This window comes from Suncus etruscus, chromosome 19 (genome assembly GCF_024139225.1).
Source record: "Suncus etruscus isolate mSunEtr1 chromosome 19, mSunEtr1.pri.cur, whole genome shotgun sequence".
Taxonomy (NCBI): domain Eukaryota; kingdom Metazoa; phylum Chordata; class Mammalia; order Eulipotyphla; family Soricidae; genus Suncus; species Suncus etruscus.
In genome coordinates, this window is record NC_064866.1 from 15,355,050 (window position 1) to 15,375,594 (window position 20,545).

At 37.8% G+C, this 20,545-nt stretch overlaps 2 non-coding genes across 2 annotated transcripts; one reads left to right on the top strand and one right to left on the bottom strand.

Moving 5' to 3' along the window:
• Window positions 1-254: 254 nt before the first annotated feature.
• Window positions 255-416, bottom strand: LOC125997840 (U1 spliceosomal RNA). Its single transcript, XR_007491845.1, has one exon. It is a non-coding gene; the product is annotated as a U1 spliceosomal RNA (small nuclear RNA).
• A 14,899-nt stretch (window positions 417-15,315) lies between these two features.
• Window positions 15,316-15,420, top strand: LOC125997724 (U6 spliceosomal RNA). Its single transcript, XR_007491754.1, has one exon. It is a non-coding gene; the product is annotated as a U6 spliceosomal RNA (small nuclear RNA).
• The last annotated feature ends 5,125 nt before the right edge of the window (window positions 15,421-20,545 follow it).

Here is a 20,545-nt window from a genome sequence, read left to right on the forward strand (position 1 = left end):
CAATACTAACATGCCTGGGCATTCTGATACTGAACAGTAATACTAAAACTGAGTTCAAAATATGGAGATCTTGAGTCTAAGTTGGGTTTCTAGACTATAAAGTTTTAATTGGAGTTATAATAATATATATTCTCGGCAGAGTCCTGAATCCTGGAGTGGCCAACCGACACAAAGAAGAGCCAAATTAAAAGTGCTCGCGAGCCACAGGTTACCGACTACTGATATCTAGTATTGAATAAATAGCTGAGTACTGCATGGGGAAAGGGCGAATGCAGTCCCCCACTACCACAAATTACGCAGTGGAGTTTCCCACATTTGGAGAAATCACAGAGGTCAGCACACCCGGAGTGCAATGGGTAGCCTCGCCCTGGGGAAACCACCTTCGTGATCATAGATAGTATCGCCCCTGCCAGCATGCCTGCCAATGATCCTGCCTGCTTCAGAGCTGCCTGAGACTAGATTTCATCTGCGTTCCAGCCAGCCATCCTGCCTGCTTAAGAGGTGGGTCAGGACATATACACACTGATTCCTGCTGGTTTCTGCCAGGAGTCAGAAGGGTGCAGAAGCTATCTTGGGTCATGCTGTTTTCAGCTGCCTGAGACTGGAGTTCATCAGTGTTCCTGCCAGTGATCCTGCCTGCTTTAGAGGTGAATGTCAATTTTCTGGGTGACCCTGGAAATCACAATGAAGGTTTTGGAGGCCTCAAGCTCTTTCACCTTTGTCAGTAAAAAGATGGGAAGCCCCAACCATCTGAAAGGATTACCCATTTTAGACTAGGATTAAAGTTCTAAAGGATTTATGGAAACTCAGATGGCAGCACCCCTATCTGCCTGTCTTCTGTGCTGTGCTGCATTTTCGGCCTGATTTCATTCTGTGTGTTGCTTATATGCTGACAGCTCGCCTTCCCTGGAGCCTTCCCTGGAGGTGAGTTTACAAGCCCAGAAAGGGGAGGCCACTGAACTCTGCTGGAAATCAGATGCCAGCACTCCTATCTGCCTGTCTTCTGTGCTGTGCTGCATTTTTGTCCTGATTTCATCCTGTGTGTGGTTCATCTGCGGACGAATCGCCTTCCCTGGAGCCTTCCTTGGAGATGAGATTACATGCCCAGAAAGGGGAGGCCACTGAACTCTGCTGGAACTCAGATGCCAGCACCCCTATCTGCCTATCTTCTGTGCTGTGCAGCATTTTTTGGCCTAATTTCATACATGTGTGGCTCATTGGTGGACAGATCACCTTCCCTGGAGCCTTCCCTGGAGGTGAGATTACACACCCAGAAAGGGAGGAGCCAGAGGAGCGTGGCCTTTCTGCTTCGCAGCTGTGCACATCATTTAGCCAATTAATACAACCACAACATGTAGAAAAATGCACAATACAAGTGTGACAATGTGGAAACAAAGCAGGCCAGCACCAGACATAGAGAATGACAATGGCAACTCTGATGACTTGAACATGACCAACCAACTAGTCAGTCTCTCAGATAAGGAGTTTAGAGTCGCAATATAGAAGATGTTCAAAGAACTCAAAGAAAGTATAGAAGAGAACACTAATAAAAATTAAGACAATATGAAGATAGAAATCAGAAAACTCCAAACTGAAATTTCAGGTCAAATATCAGGTCTGAAAAACTCAGTAGATGAATTGAAAAAAAATATGGTTGAGCTTTCCCACAGGTTAACAGCAACTGAGGATAGAATTAGTATATTGGAAGATGAGATGAAAAACAATTCCATACAGCAGAAGAAATTGGAAAAAAGCCTTAAAGCAAATGATCAAACAATGGAAAAATTACTCAAAGAATGGGAACAGATGAAAATAGAAGTCTATGATAAGCTCAACAGAAACAACTTAAGAATCATTGGAGTCCCAGAGACCCAGGAAGAAAATTTCCAGAAATAATCAACGGTCAAGAACATCATTAAATAGAAACTACCAGAGCTAAAGAAAAATGTGATCAAATCCTGCATGCCGAAGAGTACCAACTAAAAGAGACCCCAGAAAAAACACCCCGAGACACATCCTAATCACAATGACGAATCCCACAGATAGAGACAGAATTCTGAAAGCAGCATGATCGAAAAGAGAAGTTACATTCAAGGGAACATCCTTGAGATTTACTGCAGACCTATCACCGGAGACATCAAGGCCAGAAGGCAGTGATGGGACATAGTGACAAAACTTAATGAAATAAATGCTTTGCCTAGAATACTGCACCCAGAGAAACTGACTTTCAGGTTTGAAGGAACAATACATGGTTTCACAGACAAACAACAGCTTAGAAACTTTACAGACTCAAAACCAGTCTTAAAAGAAAAACTGAACGGCCTAATTTAAGACAAGACTGACCAACAGACACACCAAATTTCGATATAAAGATGACACTAACTCCCAGGACAATTCTTTCTCTCAATGTCAATGGACTAAATGCACCAGTTAAGAGACACAGAGTGGCTAAATGGATCTAAAAGCTCAATCCAACTTTCTGCTGCCTACAAGAAACACACTTGAATAGTGAGAACAAACATAGATTCATAATAAAAGGCTGGAGAAAATTCATCCAAGCAAACAACACCCATAAAAAAGCTGTAGTGGCCATACTAATATCAGATGATGCAAACTTTATACTTAGGAAAGTTGTAAAAGACAAAGGTGTACATTTTGTATTAATCAAGGGATACATACAGCAGGAAGAAATCACTCTCCAAAACATATATGCACTGAATGAGGGGCCAGCAAAATATTTAAAAAAATTTGTTGACAAATCTTAAAAATATCAATAACAACACAATAATTGTGGGAGACCTCAACACGGCATTATCAACACTTGACAGGTCAACCAGACTTAAACCAAACAGAATATACTAGACCTGAAAAGAGAAATGGAAGAAAGTGGCCTAGTAGATATATACAGGACACTCCCCAGAAGCCTGAATACACATTCTTCTCTAATGTACATGGGACATCTCCAGGATAGACTACATAATAGCACATAAAACATACCTCCATAATATCAAGAGGATAGAAATTTTGCAGGCTACCTATGCTGACCACAAGACCCTGAAATTATATGTGAACTACAAATGGACACAGAAGAAAAACTTTAATACCTGGAAGTTAAACAGCCTAATACTGAATAACCAGTGGGTCCGAGATGAAATCAAAAAGGAAGTCAAAACCTTCCTGAAAACAAATGACAATGGAGACACAGACTATCAGAACCTATGGGACACAGCAAAAGCAGTACTGAGAGGAAAATTTATAGCTTTGCAAGCACATATCAGGAAAGAAGAAGGGCATACCTGAATAGCTTAATGACGCAGCTCATAGAATTAGAAAGTACTCAACAAAAGGACCCAAAAATAGGGAGACAGAAGGAAATAACAAAGCTGAGAGCAGAAATCAATGAAGTGGAACCCAAAAAATAAAAAAACAATTCAAAAGATCAACAAAAGCAGAAGTTGGTTCTTTGAAAAAATAAACAAGATTGATAAACCACTGACAAAATTAACAAAGAAAGAGAGAGAGAAACTTGATAACTCGTATTAGGAACGAAAAAGGAGAGATCACTACTGATATGGTAGAGATTCAAAGGGTAATAAGAAACTACTTTGAGAAACTCTATGCCACTAAAAATGAAAACCTGGAAGAAATGGCTAAATTTTTGGACTCTTATAATCTTCCATGGTTAAATCAAGAGGATGTAGCATATCTAAACACACCCATCACTATAGAAAATTAAGACAGTAATCAAATGTCTGCCCAAAAACAAAAGCCCAGGCCCTAATGGATTTACTAATGAATTCTTTCAAACCTTTCAAGAGGAACTACTACCAATCCTGGCAACACTTTTTCATTAAACCGAAAAAACAGCAACACTTCCAAATAGCTTTTATGAAGACAACATCACCTTGATACCTAAACCAGACAGATATGCTACCAAAAAAGAAAATTACAGACCAATATCGCTGATGAATACAGACGCAAAGATCCTCAACAAAATCCTGGCAAATAGGATTCAATGCCTAATTAAGAAGATCATTCACTACAATCAAGAAGGTTTCATCCCAGGAATGCAAGCCTGGTTAAACATCTGTAAATTTATCAACATAATACACAACATCAACAACAAGAAAAATAGAAAACACATGATCATATCAATAGACGCAGAGAAAGCATTTTATAATGTCCAACACCCATTCTTAATCAAAACTCTCAGCAAGATGGGAATGGAAGGAACATTTCTCAATATAGTTAAAGCCATATACTACAAGCCAGAGGCAAATATTGTCCTCAATAGAGAAAAACTGAAAGCCTTTCCTCTAAATCCTGCCACAAGACAAGCCTGTCCTCTCTCACTACTCCTATTCAACATATCACTGGAAGTACTTGCTATAGCGATTAGGCAAGAAAAAAATATCAAAGGAATCCAGATAGGAAAGGAGGATGTCAAGCTCTCGCTGTTTGCAGATGACATGATACTTTACCTAGATAACTCTAAAGTCTCTATGAAAGTTTCTAGAAACAATAGACTCATATAGCAAGGTTGCAGGCTACAAAATTAACACACATAAATCAATGGCCTTTCTATACACCAATAGTAATAAGGAAGAAATGGACATTAAGAAAACAACCCCATTCACAATAGTGCCACACAAACTCAAATATCTTGGACTCAACATGACAAAAAATGTGAAGGACCTATACAAAGAAAACTATAAAAATCTGCTCCAAGCAATAAGAGAGGACACGTGAAAATGGAAGCACATACCCTGCTCATGGATTGGCAGGAATAACATCATTAAAATGGCAATAATCCCCAAAGCATTGTACAGATTTAATGTGATCCCACTAAAGATACCCTGACATTCTTCAAAGAAGTGGATCAGGCACTTTTTGAAATTCATTTGGAACAAAAAACACCCTAAAGTAATCATTGGGAAAAAGAATATGGGAGTAATTACTTTCCCCAACTTAAAACTGTACTACAAAGCAATAGTTATCAAAACAGCATGGTATTTGAATAAAGACAGGCCCTCAGATCAGTGGAATAGGCTTGAATACTCAGAGAATGTTCCCCAGACATACAATCACCTAATTTTTGATAAATGGAGCAAAGAAAGCCTCTTCAACAAGTGGTGTTGGCAAGTGGCTAGCCACTTGCAAAAAATTGAACTTAGACCCCCAGCTAACATCATGTATGAAGGTTAAATTCAAATGGATGAAAGACCTCAATATCAGACCCGAAACCATAAGATATAGAGAAAAACACATAGGTAAAACACTCGAGGACATTCAGACTAAAGGCATCTTCAAAGAGGAAACTGCACTCTCCAAGCAAGTAAAAGCAGAGATTAACAGATGGGAATATATTAAACTTAGAAGCTACTGCACCTTAAAATAAATAGCGCCCAGGATACAAGAGCCCCCCACTGTGTGGGAGAAACTATTTACCAAATACCCATCAGAAAAGGGGCTAATCTCCAAAATATACAAGGCACTGACAGAACTTTACAAGAAAAAAAGTCTAAACCCATCAAAAATTGGGGAGAAGAAATGGATAGACACTTTGACAAAGAAGAAATACAAATGGTCAAAAGACACATGAAAAAATGCTCCATATCACTAATCATCAGGGAAATGCAAATCAAAACAACTATGAGATACCACCTCATACCACAGAGATTGGCACACATCACAAAGAATGAGAACAAGCAGTGTTGGCGGGGATGTGGAGAGAAAGGAACTCTTATCCACTGCTGGTGGGAATGCTCTCTAGTTCAACCTTTATGGAAAGCAATATGGAGATTCCTCCAAAAACTGGAAATCTAGCTTCCATATGACCCAGCTATACCACTCCTAGGAATATACCCTAGGAACTTAAAATACAATACAAAAAATCCCTTCCTTACACCTATATTCATTGCAGCACTATTTACCATAGCAAGACTCTGGAAACAGCCAAGATACCCTTCAACAAATGAATGGCTAAAGAAACTGTGGAAAAACAATGGAATATTATGCAGCTGTCAGGAGAGATGAAGTCATGAAATTTTCCTATACATGGATGTTCATGGAATATATTATGCTGAGTGAAATAAGACAGAGAGAGAGAGAGAGAGAAAGACACAGAATTGTCTCACTCTTCTATGGGTTTTAAGAAAAATGAAAGACATTCTTGTAATAGTAACTTTCAGACACAAAAGAGAAAAGAGCTGGAAGTTCCAGCTCACCTCATGAAGCTCAACACAAACAGGAATGAGTTTAGTTAGAGAAATAACTACATTTTGAACTATCCTAATAATGAGAATGTACGAGGGAAATAGAAAGCCTGTCTAGAGTACAGGCGGGGGTTGTGTGGGGAGGAGGGAGATTTGGAACATTGGTTATGGGAATGTTGCACTGGTGATGGGTGGTTCTTTACATAACTGAAACCCAAACACAATCATGTATCTAATAAAGTTGTTTAAATAAGAAAATTACTTAAAAATAATGTATATATTCTCAGATAAGTAAACTAAAATGAGGAATTGGGGTTTTGAAAATAATCTGCCCTTCTAAACAGACATTTCTCTTAAGTCAATAGACACAGGAAAAAGAGTCACTTATTATTGATTTTAATTTACTCAAGTCACAACCAGAGTAACTTCATCTCAAATCTGTGATTATTCTCAATAAGAGTGTGGAATACTCACACATTTGATGTTTTTTTATGTTTGTTTTGTTTTGTGGGCCACACCCAGCAGTGCTCAGGGGTTACCCCTGGCTGTACTCTCAGAAATCACTCCTGGCTCAGGGGACTCTATGGGATGCCAGAGGTCGAACCCAGGTCCATCATGGGTCAGCCACATGGGTCATACCCTACCACTGTGCTAACACTCCAGTTTGAAAGGCTTGGAAGATTTACAGAGTTAAGTATTTTGCTGGTATATGGTTGACTCTGGTTTCTTCATGGATAGTGCATATGTTCTTATGAGTACTTCCAGTCATGACTCTGTCTTTTATGTACTTTTTGAATTTTGATGTGCTTACTATGTTCTTAATTCTCCATCTTCTTAAAAAATGACTCATATATTGGGAATCAGGAGTTTATATAAAAAATATAGCCAGCCTTTTATTTCTCAAGACTTCCCAGGTGACCTCAAAGCTCATATAGTCCTTTGTTTGTATTTTTTCGTCTAATTTTTTGAGACCATCCTACCCAAATGAAAATTGAAGGCCCTAATCTGTTTAACTTGATTGTGGTAAAATGCCTCATACTATTTCTCCAGCATCTTAAAGAATTTTCTACCACACTTTGCAAAGATAATCAACAATCCACACCTTTCTAATTTGAGTAGATACTTCCATTTTAATTTTCTTTTGCATGATTTGCCCACGAATTATTTGCATGTTGTTCATCAAATATGTTGTGCTCTCTCTTCCAGAGTTGAAATATTTTAATGAACTAGTTGTACACCAGGAACAGTATATTTCATTCTACCTCTATATGAGAGGAGCCATATTATTGGAATTTGAGTTTGTAATGATGTTTGTTATATATGGGATAAATGATTAAGGGCTAAGAGAGTATCATTTTTTGAGACATTAGTTAAAATAGGTGTATTACTATGCTGAGAAATGGTTAGATCATAAAATTGACTAGTTATATCTAAATTAACAATTAGAGAAAATATTTTGTGATAACTGAGTTGTTTTATTTAAATGACAAAGGTCATTACCCTACTGTATTGTCATTATTAAACTTTGACTATTTGTTTCAGTAATCTGTAACCATAAAATATTTATTAAATCTTTTTACAGTACTTTATGCTGTTGATAGTCTTCCTTAATTTTTTCTATTGCCTATAATCAACTCATCTTTTTGTAATGCCCACTGAAATTCTGAATCTTTTTTCTGCTTATCTCTTTTAAAGATGAAATACTTGTTCTATTCCTGTACTATGTATAATTGCATCCATTGCATTTTTAAATCATATTATTGATTTTTACCAATTTTTACCTCTTGCCTAATTTTTATCCTGATATATCCAACTGTCTATTAAATTTATCTTTCTGGATATCCCATTAATAGATTACAATTAATTTTTCCAAACTAAAGCAACCACTATCTTTCCCTTCTCTTATTGGACCCATCACAGTACTCTATTTGATAAATGGTATAATCTTTTTCTCAAAAAAGAACACTGCAAATCACCCCAATCTATACTTGTTTACCCTCATTGTTTATATCACAAGATATAACCAAGAGTTTTCCTATTGAATAGTTTATGAAGAAGGAGTTCCCTAGCTAAATGCCTCCACTGCAGGCATAAAACAATAAAGTTAATACAGTGCTCCTGCATGCACTGAGTGGGCGATTGGCAGCTCAATTGTGCCTGGCAGCTCTGCTTTTTAAGATTTCTGGTGCAGAAAGTGACTTCCTACCATACCATAGCCAGAAGAATATAGAGCACCATGAATAATGCAGTCATCCCCCAACAAGTACTAAAACTAAAATTACAGAAAGCAATTCAGGCATATATGGGAGTCCCAGTGAACAAGTGATGAATGCAATTAAAGGGTTCAACCCCACTTCATGAATGCCATTACCTAGTAAACTGTAACCAAAATACATTCCAACAACATCAACAGAGGAAAGGTAAGGGTGTAATAAATAGTTCGTGAAACCTTATATTATCTCCATTCTTTATATAATGACCCTGGTTCAGGGTTCCATTATTTTACACCTGGTCAGCCCAGCATAGAGGGTTTTGCCCCACAGACTTTATTAAATTGTCAATTTAAATTTATTTTTCCCATTAGTGAAATAAGAGATAGCAACAAACTTCCATATAGGATTCTTTAAAGCAATGAAGAAAATTAGGTATAGAGAGGTTTTAGAGCAATTTGGCACTGAGCAAGTATACCAGAATACTGGCTATTTTGATCGGAGATTTGGCATTTCTAACTCATCTCCATGAATCTACTCATTTTGTGAGAGGTAATCTCTCAAAAAATACATTCTATGGAGCCTAGGGACAGCTCAGTGGCAGACCACCTGCCTTATAGGCTTGGGACCATGTTTAATTCTCAAATGCAGAGTATGATTTTCACATCTCTGCCATTTGGGATCCCAGGGATATCACCTACAGTGTGTGACAGAAAAACAGAAAATACAAATACAAGCACCATGGTTTAGTATTGTAGGAATACAATCAAGTGTACAATTCTACCTCTGTCATCATTATAAAACAGAAAACAAGGGGAAGGGGATATAGAACACATAAATGCATTTATAGCAAATTCTGTTCACTTCCAATTCATAATGTTAATAGAACAAATACATAATATTTCAAGGTAATACCAGTAGCAACTTGAAAAGAGATCCTAATTGATAAGAATCTTACTGAAAATAGCTATAGCAAAATGTAAGTTGAAGAATTTTGGCTTTGTGAGAAAATCAATTGAATTTTATTAAATAAATATTTATTATTTACCATTATCTTCTGAGTGGAATTTTCACATTAGAAATTCTAGTAACAAATTAGTGGTTATCCTATTTAGCATAAACCATTCTTACTGCATAATGCCCAACCATTTGTTTACTTATAGAATATTCAGAACAATTTAAAAATAGGAAATTCAAATTGAGTAAAAATTCCCTCTAAAAATCATAATATGAAGTTAACTTTAAGTATAGTATATTTAAATACTCTTGCCATTCTTTTTGCACACATTTTATTTCAATAACATTACTCTTTCTCTGTCACTCTCTCTCTCACTCTCTCTCTCTCTCTCATGCACTCACACACATGAACACACACAACCTTTGGTAACCTAAATAAACAATGAAACCATTTAGAAGATAAAAAATATGTAGGTGATTTTATTGAAGAACCTAGAAGGAAGACCAGAAGAATATTTCAGCAGTGCTATAAGTTGCTTGTCTTGTACAAGTCCCACCCAGTGGGCTGTGACATTATATAGAGTTACCCAAGTTTCTCCAAGAGTGATATTTGAGCACAAAGCCAATAGTAAAGACTGAATATATAGAAGCAGAAAAAAAAGCCTGTTTTGGGGGTATGGTCCAAAAAATCTTAGTAAGTAGATAACATCAGAGGGATAATATCAAGAGGAGATTCTACCCTATCCTTGTGTTATACAGTCATACAGTGGGATTGTCTTTCAGATATGCTTTCATTTAATTTTAAAAACAAAATAAATTCTTGACTTGCATATTTTCTATGTTCCATGAGAAATATACCATTAATAATTTATAGTTTAAGACTTCTAGTGAGGTAAGCTTCTTTCCTGAAATCATAAAGAACTGTATTAGGCTTTTTTCCCTAGAGAAGGCTGTGTTCTCTTAAATGGCTCTCCCTTTTTCTCTCCTCACATGTTACTAAATTTCTTCAATAAAAAAATCTTTTTGCTATGGGTCAGAGCAGTGGCACAAGAAGTAAGGCATCTGCCTTGCCTGCGCTAGCCTAGGAAAGACCATGGTTTGATCCCCTGGCATCCCAAATGGTCCCCCAAGCTAGGAATGATTTCTGAGTGCATATCCAAGAGTAACCCCTGAGCATCACTGGGTGTGGCCCCCCAAAAAACAAACAAACAAAATGTATTTGCTAGAGCTAAAGTGATAGCAAATGTGATAGCCAAAGTGATAGCACAGAGCAGCCACGAGGGCACTTACCTTCTTTGCATATAGCAGATTCATGTTTGATCTCCAATAACCAATATCTAATGATCCCCAAGAGCCTGCCAGGAGTGATGGTGAAGTGCAGATCCAGGAGTCATCCCTGAGCACTGCTAGGTACGACCCCCCAAAAAACAAAGAAACAAAAAAATTATTTTGCTGCACTAAAAATTATATAAAGGAATAAAACAGATATTTATATTTTGTTTTGTTTTGTTTTTTGAAAATAAATGTATCAATTCTCAAGAATTATTTCTGTCTTTGAGATCAGGGATCTTTTCTGGCTCTGGCCCTGTTCTAAGGGATCACTCTGAAAACTGAAGCCAATGTGTACAGGAGATTAACATTAACCTCTATTCTATGCCTCCAGTCCCAAGAACATGGGTTTCTTTTGTTTTGTGCTTTGGGGACACATCTGGAGATGCTCAGGGGTTACAAGACTTTGCATTAAGGCATGAATAATTCCTGGCAGTGGGTAGGTGACTATGTGAGAGGTTGGGGATAGAACATGTATCAGCAATGTGCAATGCAAGCAACTTACTGACTGTACTATCCACTGTGGACCTGAACAGATATTGCCTTGCCAGAATATAATCCGACTTGAAAGAGAAGGATAAATAAAGAAAGAGAAAGAAAGAAAGAAAGAAAGAAAGAAAGAAAGAAAGAAAGAAAGAAAGAAAGAAAGAAAGAAAGAAAGAAAGAAAGAAAGAAAGAAAGAAAGAAAGAAAGAAAGAAAGAAAGAAAGAAAGAAAGAAAGAAAGAAAGAAAGAAAGAAAGAAAGAAAGAAAGAAAGAAAGAAAGAAAGAAAGAAAGAAAGAAAAAGAAAGAAAGAAAGAAAGAAAGAAAGAAAGAAAGAAAGAAAGAAAGAAAGAAAGAAAGAAAGAAAGAGAAAGAAAGAAAGAAAGAAAGAAAGAAAGAAAGAAAGAAAGAAAGAAAGAAAGAAAGAAAGAAAGAAAGAAAGAAAGAGAGAGAGAGAGAGAAAGAGAGAAAGAAAGAAAGAAAGAAAGAAAGAAAGAAAGAAAGAAAGAAAGAAAGAAAGAAAGAAAGAAAGAAAGAAAGAAGAAGAAGAAGAAGAAAGAAGAAAGAAAACAGCAGAGAGAACAGTGAGAGTAGAGGGAAAGAAGGAAGGAGGGAAGGAAGAAAGGAAGGAATAAGAAAAGTAGGAAGGAGGGAAGGAAAGAAGGAAGGAAGCAAGGAAGGAAGGAAAGAAGGAAAGAAGAAAGGAAGGAAGGAGGAAGGAGCAAGGAAGGAAGGAAAGAAGGAAAGAAGAAAGGAAGGAAGGAAGGAAGGAAGGAAGGAAGGAAGGAAGGAAGGAAGGAGGAAGGAAGAAAGGGAGGAAGGAGCAAGGAACAGAAGGAAGAAAGGAGAAAGAAAGGATGGATGGAAGGAAGGAAGGAAGGAAGGAAGGAAGGAAGGAAGGAAGGAAGGAAGGAAGGAAAGGAATGGAAGGAAGGAAGGAGGAAGGAAGGAAGGAAGGATGGAAGGAAGGAAGGGTGGAAGGAAGAAAGGAAGGAAGGAAAGAAGGAAGGAAGGAAGGAAGGAAGGAAGGAAGGAAGGAAGGAAGGAAGGAAGGAAGGAAGGAAGGAAGGAAGGAAGGAGAATGGGCTTGCACATAAATAACATGGTAACCGAACCTATAAAACACGGAAATTTCCTTTGAAGAAAAGTTACAAAAGCCAACAGAAATACTACCCCAATGGAATTAAACTTCATTCTTCAGACCCTTTCCACTAGATAAAATATGTGGTTCATGGTTTTCTATAATTTGGGCTTCAGACTCGGAAAGCAAATCCACATCCTCCTATTTACATTCATTGGAAGGAAGGGGTTATATTAGGCAGCAGAAAACACATGACTAGTGAATAATTTTTAAAATCTGGTTCTTTCTAAGACACTGATCTCATTATTGGTTCACCAGACATGCTCTTACTAAATCTATTCACAATTAAAAGAAAAAAAACACCAGCTCATACTATTGAACTGTGCCTTAATTAGAGCAGCCAAGAATGTCTTGTATAATTAACTGGGCTTTGTTTATAATTATTTCCTTGTGGCTTAGGACTTTTTTCTGCATGTAACTGGGACAATGCTAATATTAACACTAGCCTTTGTGTTTTCTGTGAGAATAACTGAAGGACAGGCTACACCTGGGGAAGCAAAACCAAAAGACATGAACACAAAATCTCTTTGTACCTTCTGTTTTGCCTTGGGATGAACACAGTCTTGCTAACCTCTGACCAAATTTAAATTCTAGATGCTGCCATGTAGACTTCTTATGCTTCTGTCAAGTGAAAGAAGGTATAATTTTTCTTTGGGGAAATGGATTGACCCTTTTCCTTGGTGAGGTCTGTGTGCTAACTGTATCATTCAATATCTATCATTTCTAGACCCAGCCTATGCACTGGTGGAAGACACCAATATCCTTTGTTTTCCCATCAAATATGACCAAGATGATCAATATGAAAGAAGGAAAGGGGGTGGAGTGAGAAAAAGAGGGAGAGAGAGACAAGAATGCTATTGTTGTATTTATTCCCAAATTCTTTGCTGCAGTTTTATCTTAGGCAAGTTGCATTCAACACCCAAGTCAAATGTCTTAGCTCCTGTGAGAGACATATGTCCTCTTGGTTTCTGGGACTCACTCTCTCCTCTTATTATTTCTCAAGATATTACACTCCATCTTGTAAGCAGTTCCTATTTAACTCTTCCCAAATTATCACAATTTTAACATTACCTCTCTTTCTAGATAGAATCATTGACACAGCCTGACAACTAGCAAGATGGACTCCTTACCCACTCATAACTTGTTCTAGAAGATACTTGTGAGAAATTTGAATATTCATCAAATGAATGACTAACCAACCGTATTCAGCATACTACATGATTACTGGTAGATCTAGAGACACTGATCAATAATATAGGTCATGTTGAGTAGCATGAGGAATTTTATAGATAGTGACATTTTTTTGTTTCTTTCTATAATTCTTGCTTATTTTAGCTGGTGTGGTATTAGCATACACATATAAAAACTCTAATTTCTTATAACAGTCCTTCTGTCTTATGCTTCAGGTGTACACTCAGAGAAGTCAAAAGAAAAATAAGTACAGGAATTCTGTGTCTTTTATTACATAACTAACTGTTTACCATTATTGTATAACCCAATTATTTTTTTCATGCCTTAATGCTTTAACTTTGCTTTTCTGGCTGGCATTCTTATTTCTTACTTGATATGCTCAGAAGGATTATCCAAGATGTACCTTAATAGTTACTGCCTAATAGTGCATTTAGTACACCAAGAATGATCTCTGGGGGCCAGAAAGATTGCATGGAGATAGGGTGTTTGCCTTGCATGCAAAAGGACGGTGGTTTGAGTCCTAGCATCCCATATGATCCCCCTAGACTGCTAGGAGCGATTTCTGAGCATAGAGCCAGGAGTAACCCCTGAACACTGGTGGGTGTGACCAAAAAAACAAACAAACAAACAAAAAAAGATCTCTGAGCATATCTTGGTGTGACAAAATATAAAGAAGAGAGATCTAAAAATGCTATGGATATAGGAAGAGATATTCATTTTTAGTATATATCAAGGAAGTGTAATAAAAGATCACAATGAAATTCCTCTGTATGATCATTGGAATAAAGAACTAATTTGTTAAGAATTGGAAAATTAGGGGTAGGAGCGATTGTGCAGAGGTAGGGCGTTTGCCTTGCATGCAGCTGACACCTGGGTTCAATCCCCAGTGTCCCATATGGTCCCTCAAAGCAAGGTGTTATTTCTGAGCGCATAGCCAGAAGTAGCCCCTGAGCTTCACTGAGTGTGGCTCCAAAACAAAACAAGACAAAAAAGAATTGGGAAATTAGAATTCTCATAATCTGCTGATTAAGTGGCACATCAACTTTTGAAACTAATAGTATTAGGTAGGTTATATCACACTATGCCTTACAATCAATAATTCTACTCTTAAGTATTATCCATGAAAATCATATGCACAGGCACAACATGTACATGAAAAGTCATATATAATAAAGTACTCTGGTAGCATTACTTATATAACTAAAATCTGAAAATGTTCAAGTTACTTTCACATCAAATAGGCAATTTAATTGTAGCATGCACATATAATGGTGCAATAAAAATAAGCAATATAAATAAAATACGCACCAACTTGAACAAATTTCACAAACTGAAGATGTTGAATGAACATTGCATCATTTCATTGTAAGAAGTTTTTAAGTAGGCAAAATGAATATATGTCATGAAGTAAGACTGTGTGTGATGTTTTTCAAGCAGAAATGAAAAGATGCTATAAGGAAGAGCTCCACTGTGGTTAATTACATGCTATTTCATTATATATAGATAAGTTGTACTGACTTTGCTCAGATTGTGAGAACTCTCTATGCTATGAACTCATGATCATGATTTTCTCGCTCAAATGGACAAACATAATGATCTTAGGAGCCCCTGAGGACAAGAAAGGCAAATTCTTTAAAGAACCACTTGGGGCTGGAGAAATTGTCCAATGAGTAAGGTGTTTGCTTTGCATGAGGCTGACCCAATTTTTGTCTTCAGCATCCCTTATAGTCTTCCATATTTAAAGAAGAAATAAAAGGTATAGCTGACTTACAATTAAATATAAGATTTTGTACTCGCTTCAGCAGGACATACACTAAAATTGGAATGAATCAGAAGATTAGCATGGCTATTGCACAAGGATGACACGCAAATTCGTGAAGCATTCCATATTTTTCAAAAATAGAAATAAAAAATAAATATATGATTTTTTGTTTCATGTTAGCTAAACATTTGGTAATATTAAACATAGTAACATAAACATTTTGTTTTAGTAGCTTGGTTTCTATATTACATAAGAATATGATTATAAACAATATACTCAGCTGAACAATCTAAATCCATTATTAATCAAGCTAAGATGATAGTGTTATGTTTGTTTGTTACATAAAGTTCTCTTACATGAGCCCTAAAACTTTGAAACTCTTTACTGATTTCATCCCAACACATTGAATATGCAACATATATATGCTTATATATATGATATATATGACTACTCTATTCCCTAAATAGCTAAAATACATATACCGACTTTTGTATATACTTTTAAAAGTAGTGAAAACTTCAGGCAACACTGATTTTATGATTGGCAGTTTGTGTTATATAAATACTTGGTCACTCAATAACTACGTTCTTGCCAAAAGTAGAAAGGGTATAATAATTTATCACTGTAGAATTTATTAATAGATTATTCAAAATTACTTTTAATACTTTGAAATAAAATTATTGAAATGGGTAGAAAATGGTTTAACTCTATGTGAAATAGTTAAACTTTTCCTCTTAAGCATTTATATGCTTAAATTCTTGATAAAGTGAACAGACATAAATAGTGAATAAAGATCGCTGATATGATATATTCACTCCTATCTTCAGACTATGGTTTCTTCAAGTATGGATCTGTGACACATGTTAGGACTAGGTTTTCAGTGTCCTCACCTTATGATGTGAAATTTGTATGTAGAATTAAGCATCTGTCTTAATTTTCATATAATAAATAAAAATTATAAGTACCTTAAAAGTTGTTAGGGGGATTTTTTCAGGGAGGGACTTCAGAGCATAAAAACCGGCTAACCTTTGCAAAAGCTGGCTCCCTGTGGGTGACACCAGGCTGGGAAAATCCGCGAAAGTACACCGGCCCAGTGGGGCTCAGCTGTGAAAGACTGTGAGTGTGACCTGTCTATGTCTGTCTACTGTCCTCTTGCGTGAAACTCTTGCGAGTGGGGCAAAAAGAGCCTCCAGAAACCTCGCTCGCCCAGACGCCATTTTCAGGGAGGGACTTCAGAGCATAAAAACCGGCTAACCTTTGCAAAAGCTGGCTCCCTGTGTGTGACACCAGGCGGGGAAAATCCGCGAAAGTACACCGGCCCAGTGGGGCTCAGCTGTGAAAGACTGTGAGTGTGACCTGTCTATGTCTGTCTACTGTCCTCTTGTGTGAAACTCTTGCGAGTGGGGCAAAAAGAGCCTCCAGAAACCTCGCTCGCCCAGACGCCATTTTCAGGGAGGGACTTCAGAGCATAAAAACCGGCTAACCTTTGCAAAAGCTGGCTCCCCGTGTGTGACACCAGGCGGGGAAAATCCGCGAAAGTACACCGGCCCAGTGGGGCTCAGCTGTGAAAGACTGTGAGTGTGACCTGTCTATGTCTGTCTACTGTCCTCTTGTGTGAAACTCTTGCGAGTGGGGCAAAAAGAGCCTCCAGAAACCTCGCTCGCCCAGACGCCATTTTCAGGGAGGGACTTCAGAGCATAAAAACCGGCTAACCTTTGCAAAAGCTGGCTCCCTGTGTGTGACACCAGGCGGGGAAAATCCGCGAAAGTACACCGGCCCAGTGGGGCTCAGCTGTGAAAGACTGTGAGTGTGACCTGTCTATGTCTGTCTACTGTCCTCTTGCATGAAACTCTTGCGAGTGGGGCAAAAAGAGGCTCAGAGGAGCACGGCCGCTCCGCTTCGCTACACGGCCGTGCACTCTTTCTAAGGAAAGAACTCCATTGCAACAAGAAGGAAAAAGCACACTAAGAACGGTGCTATATCACAGAAGCAAACATTTCTCTCTGGACTGTCTTCTCTGTTGCATGCTCGGGCCTAAGATTTGACCCAGTGTGAGGCTTCATCCACGGAGGACTCCCCTCCCTTAGAGGCAAGTCAGCCCATCCAGAAAGGGAGGAGCCAGAGGAGTGTGCTGCCTACATCATATAGACAATGAATACCACTACAACACGTAGAAAAACCCACAATACAAGTGTGACAATGGGGAAACAACGCAGGCCAGCATCAGAGATAGAGAATGAAGATGACAATTCTGAGGACCAGATAATGACTGAACAACTAATCAATCTCTCAGATAAGGACTTTAGACTAGCAATATGGAAGGTGCTCAACAGACTCCAAGAAACCATGGATCGAGTTGAACAGAACACTAATAAGAACCAAGAAAATATGAAGGCAGAAATGACAAAACTCCAAACTGAAATAACATGTCAACTAACAGGACTGAAAAAGTCAGTAAACGAAGTGAATGACAAAATGGGTAAGCTCTGGGACAGGGTATCAGAAGCTGAGAATAGACTTGGTGCTGTGGAAGATGAGATACATAACAATTCCATACAGCAGGAGAGATTGGACAAAAAACTTAAAGCAAATGAGCAGACAATGGAAAAATTAGTCAAAGAATGGGAACAGAAGAAAATAGAAGTCTATGATAAGATCAACAGAAACAACTTAAGAATCATTGGAGTCCCAGAGACCCAGGAAGAAAATTTCCAGGAAGAATCAATGGTCAAGAACATCATTAAAGAGAAACTTCCAGAGCTAAAGAATATATGTGATCAAATCCTGCATGCCCAAAGAGTACCAACCAAAAGAGACCCCAGAAAAACCACCCCAAGACACATCCTAGTCACAATGACAAATCCCACAGATAGAGACAGAATTCTGAAAACAGCAAGATCAAAAGGGGAAATCATGTTCAAGCAAGCTTCCCTGAGATTTACAGCAGACCTGTCACCAGAAACGCTCAATGCCAGAAAGCACTGGTGGGATATTGTGACAAGACTGAATGAAATGAATGCTTCACCCAGAATACTATACCCAGCAAAACTCACTTTCCGGTTTGATGGAAGAATACATGGTTTCACAGACAAAAAACAGCTCAGAAACTTCACAGACACAAAACCAGTCTTAAGAGAAAAACTGAAAGACCTAATCTAAGACAAGACTACCCAAAAGACACACCAAATTTTGAAATAAAGATGGCGTTAAATCCCAGGACAATTCTTTCTCTCAACGTCAATGGACTAAATGCACCAGTTAAGAGACACAGAGTGGCTAAATGGATCAAAAAACTCAATCCAACCTTCTGCTGCCTACAAGAAACGCACCTGAATAGTCAGAACAAACATAGACTCAAAATAAAAGGCTGGAGAAAAGTTATCCAAGCAAACAACACCCATAAAAACGCTGGAGTGGCCATACTAATATCAGATAATGCAAAATTTATACTCAGGAAGGTTGTAAGGGACAAAGACGGACATTTTATATTAATCAAGGGGTACGTAGAGCAGGAAGAATTCACTCTCCTAAACATATATGCACCGAATGAGGGGCCAGCAAAATATTTAATACAACTGTTAACAAATCTGAAAAATAATATCAACAACAACACAATAATTGTGGGGGACCTTAAGACGGCTTTGTCAACACTGGACAGGTCAACCAGACTGAAACCCAACAAGAATATACTAGACCTGAAGAGAGAAATGGAAGAAAGAGGCCTAGTGGATATATATAGGACACTCCATCCCCAGAAACCTGGATACACATTCTTCTCCAATGTACATGGGACATTCTCCAGGATAGACTACATGCTGGCACATAAAACATACCTCCATAAGATCAAGAGGATAGAAATTTTGCAGGCTACCTTCGCTGACCACAAGGCTCTGAAATTATTTGTGAACTCCAAAGAGACTCAGAAGAAACACTTTAACACCTGGAAGTTAAACAGCCTCATGCTCAATAAGCAGTGGGTCTGAGATGAAATCAAGGAGGAAATCAAAAGGTTCCTGGAAACAAATGACAATAAAGACACAAACTCTCAGAACTTATGGGACACAGCAAAAGCAGTACTGAGAGGAAAATTTATAGCTTTGCAAGCACACATCAGGAAGGAAGAAGGAGCTTACCTGAGTAGCTTAATGACACAGCTAATAGAACTAGAAAATGCTCAACAAAAGGACCCAAGAATAGGAAGACAGAAGGAAATAACAAAGCTGAGAGCAGAAATCAACGAAGTGGAAACTCAAAAAACAATCCGAAAGATCAACGAAAGCAGAAGTTGGTTCTTTGAAAAAATAAACAAGATTGATAGACCACTGGCAAACCTAACAAAGAAAGAGAGAGAGAGAAACTTGATAACTCGTATCAGGAATGAAAAAGGAGAGATCACTACTGATATGACAGAGATTCAAAGGGTAATCAGAAACTACTTTGAAAAACTCTACGCCACTAAAAATGAGAACCTGGAAGAAATGGATAAATTCTTGGACTCTTATAATCTTCCACGGTTGAAGGAAGAGGATGTAGCATATCTAAACACCCCCATCACCATTGATGAAATTAAAACAGTAATCAAATGTCTGCCGAAAAACAAAAGCCCAGGTCCAGATGGATTCACTAATGAATTCTATCAAACTTTCCAAGAGGAACTACTGCCAATCTTGGCAAGACTCTTTCATGAAATTGAACAAACAGAAACACTTCCAAATAGCTTTTATGAAGCCAACATCACCTTGATACCTAAACCAGACAGAGACGCTACCAAAAAAGAAAATTACAGACCAATATCACTGATGAATGCAGATGCAAAGATCCTCAACAAAATCCTGGCAAATAGGATTCAATGCCTCGTTAAGAAGATCATCCACTACGATCAAGTAGGTTTCATCCCAGGAATGCAAGGCTGGTTTAACATCCGTAAATCTATCAACATAATACACAACATCAATAACAAGAAAAATAAAAACCACATGATCATATCAATAGATGCAGAGAAAGCATTTGATAAGGTCCAACACCCATTCTTGATCAAAACTCTCAGCAAGATGGGAATGGAGGGAACCTTTCTCAATATAGTGAAGGCCATCTACCACAAGCCAGTGGCAAATATTATCCTCAATGGAGAAAAAGTAAAAGCCTTCCCTTTAAATTCTGGCACAAGACAAGGCTGTCCTCTCTCACCACTCCTATTCAACATAGCACTGGAAGTACTTGCTATAGCGATTAGGCAAGAAAAGGATATCAAGGGAAT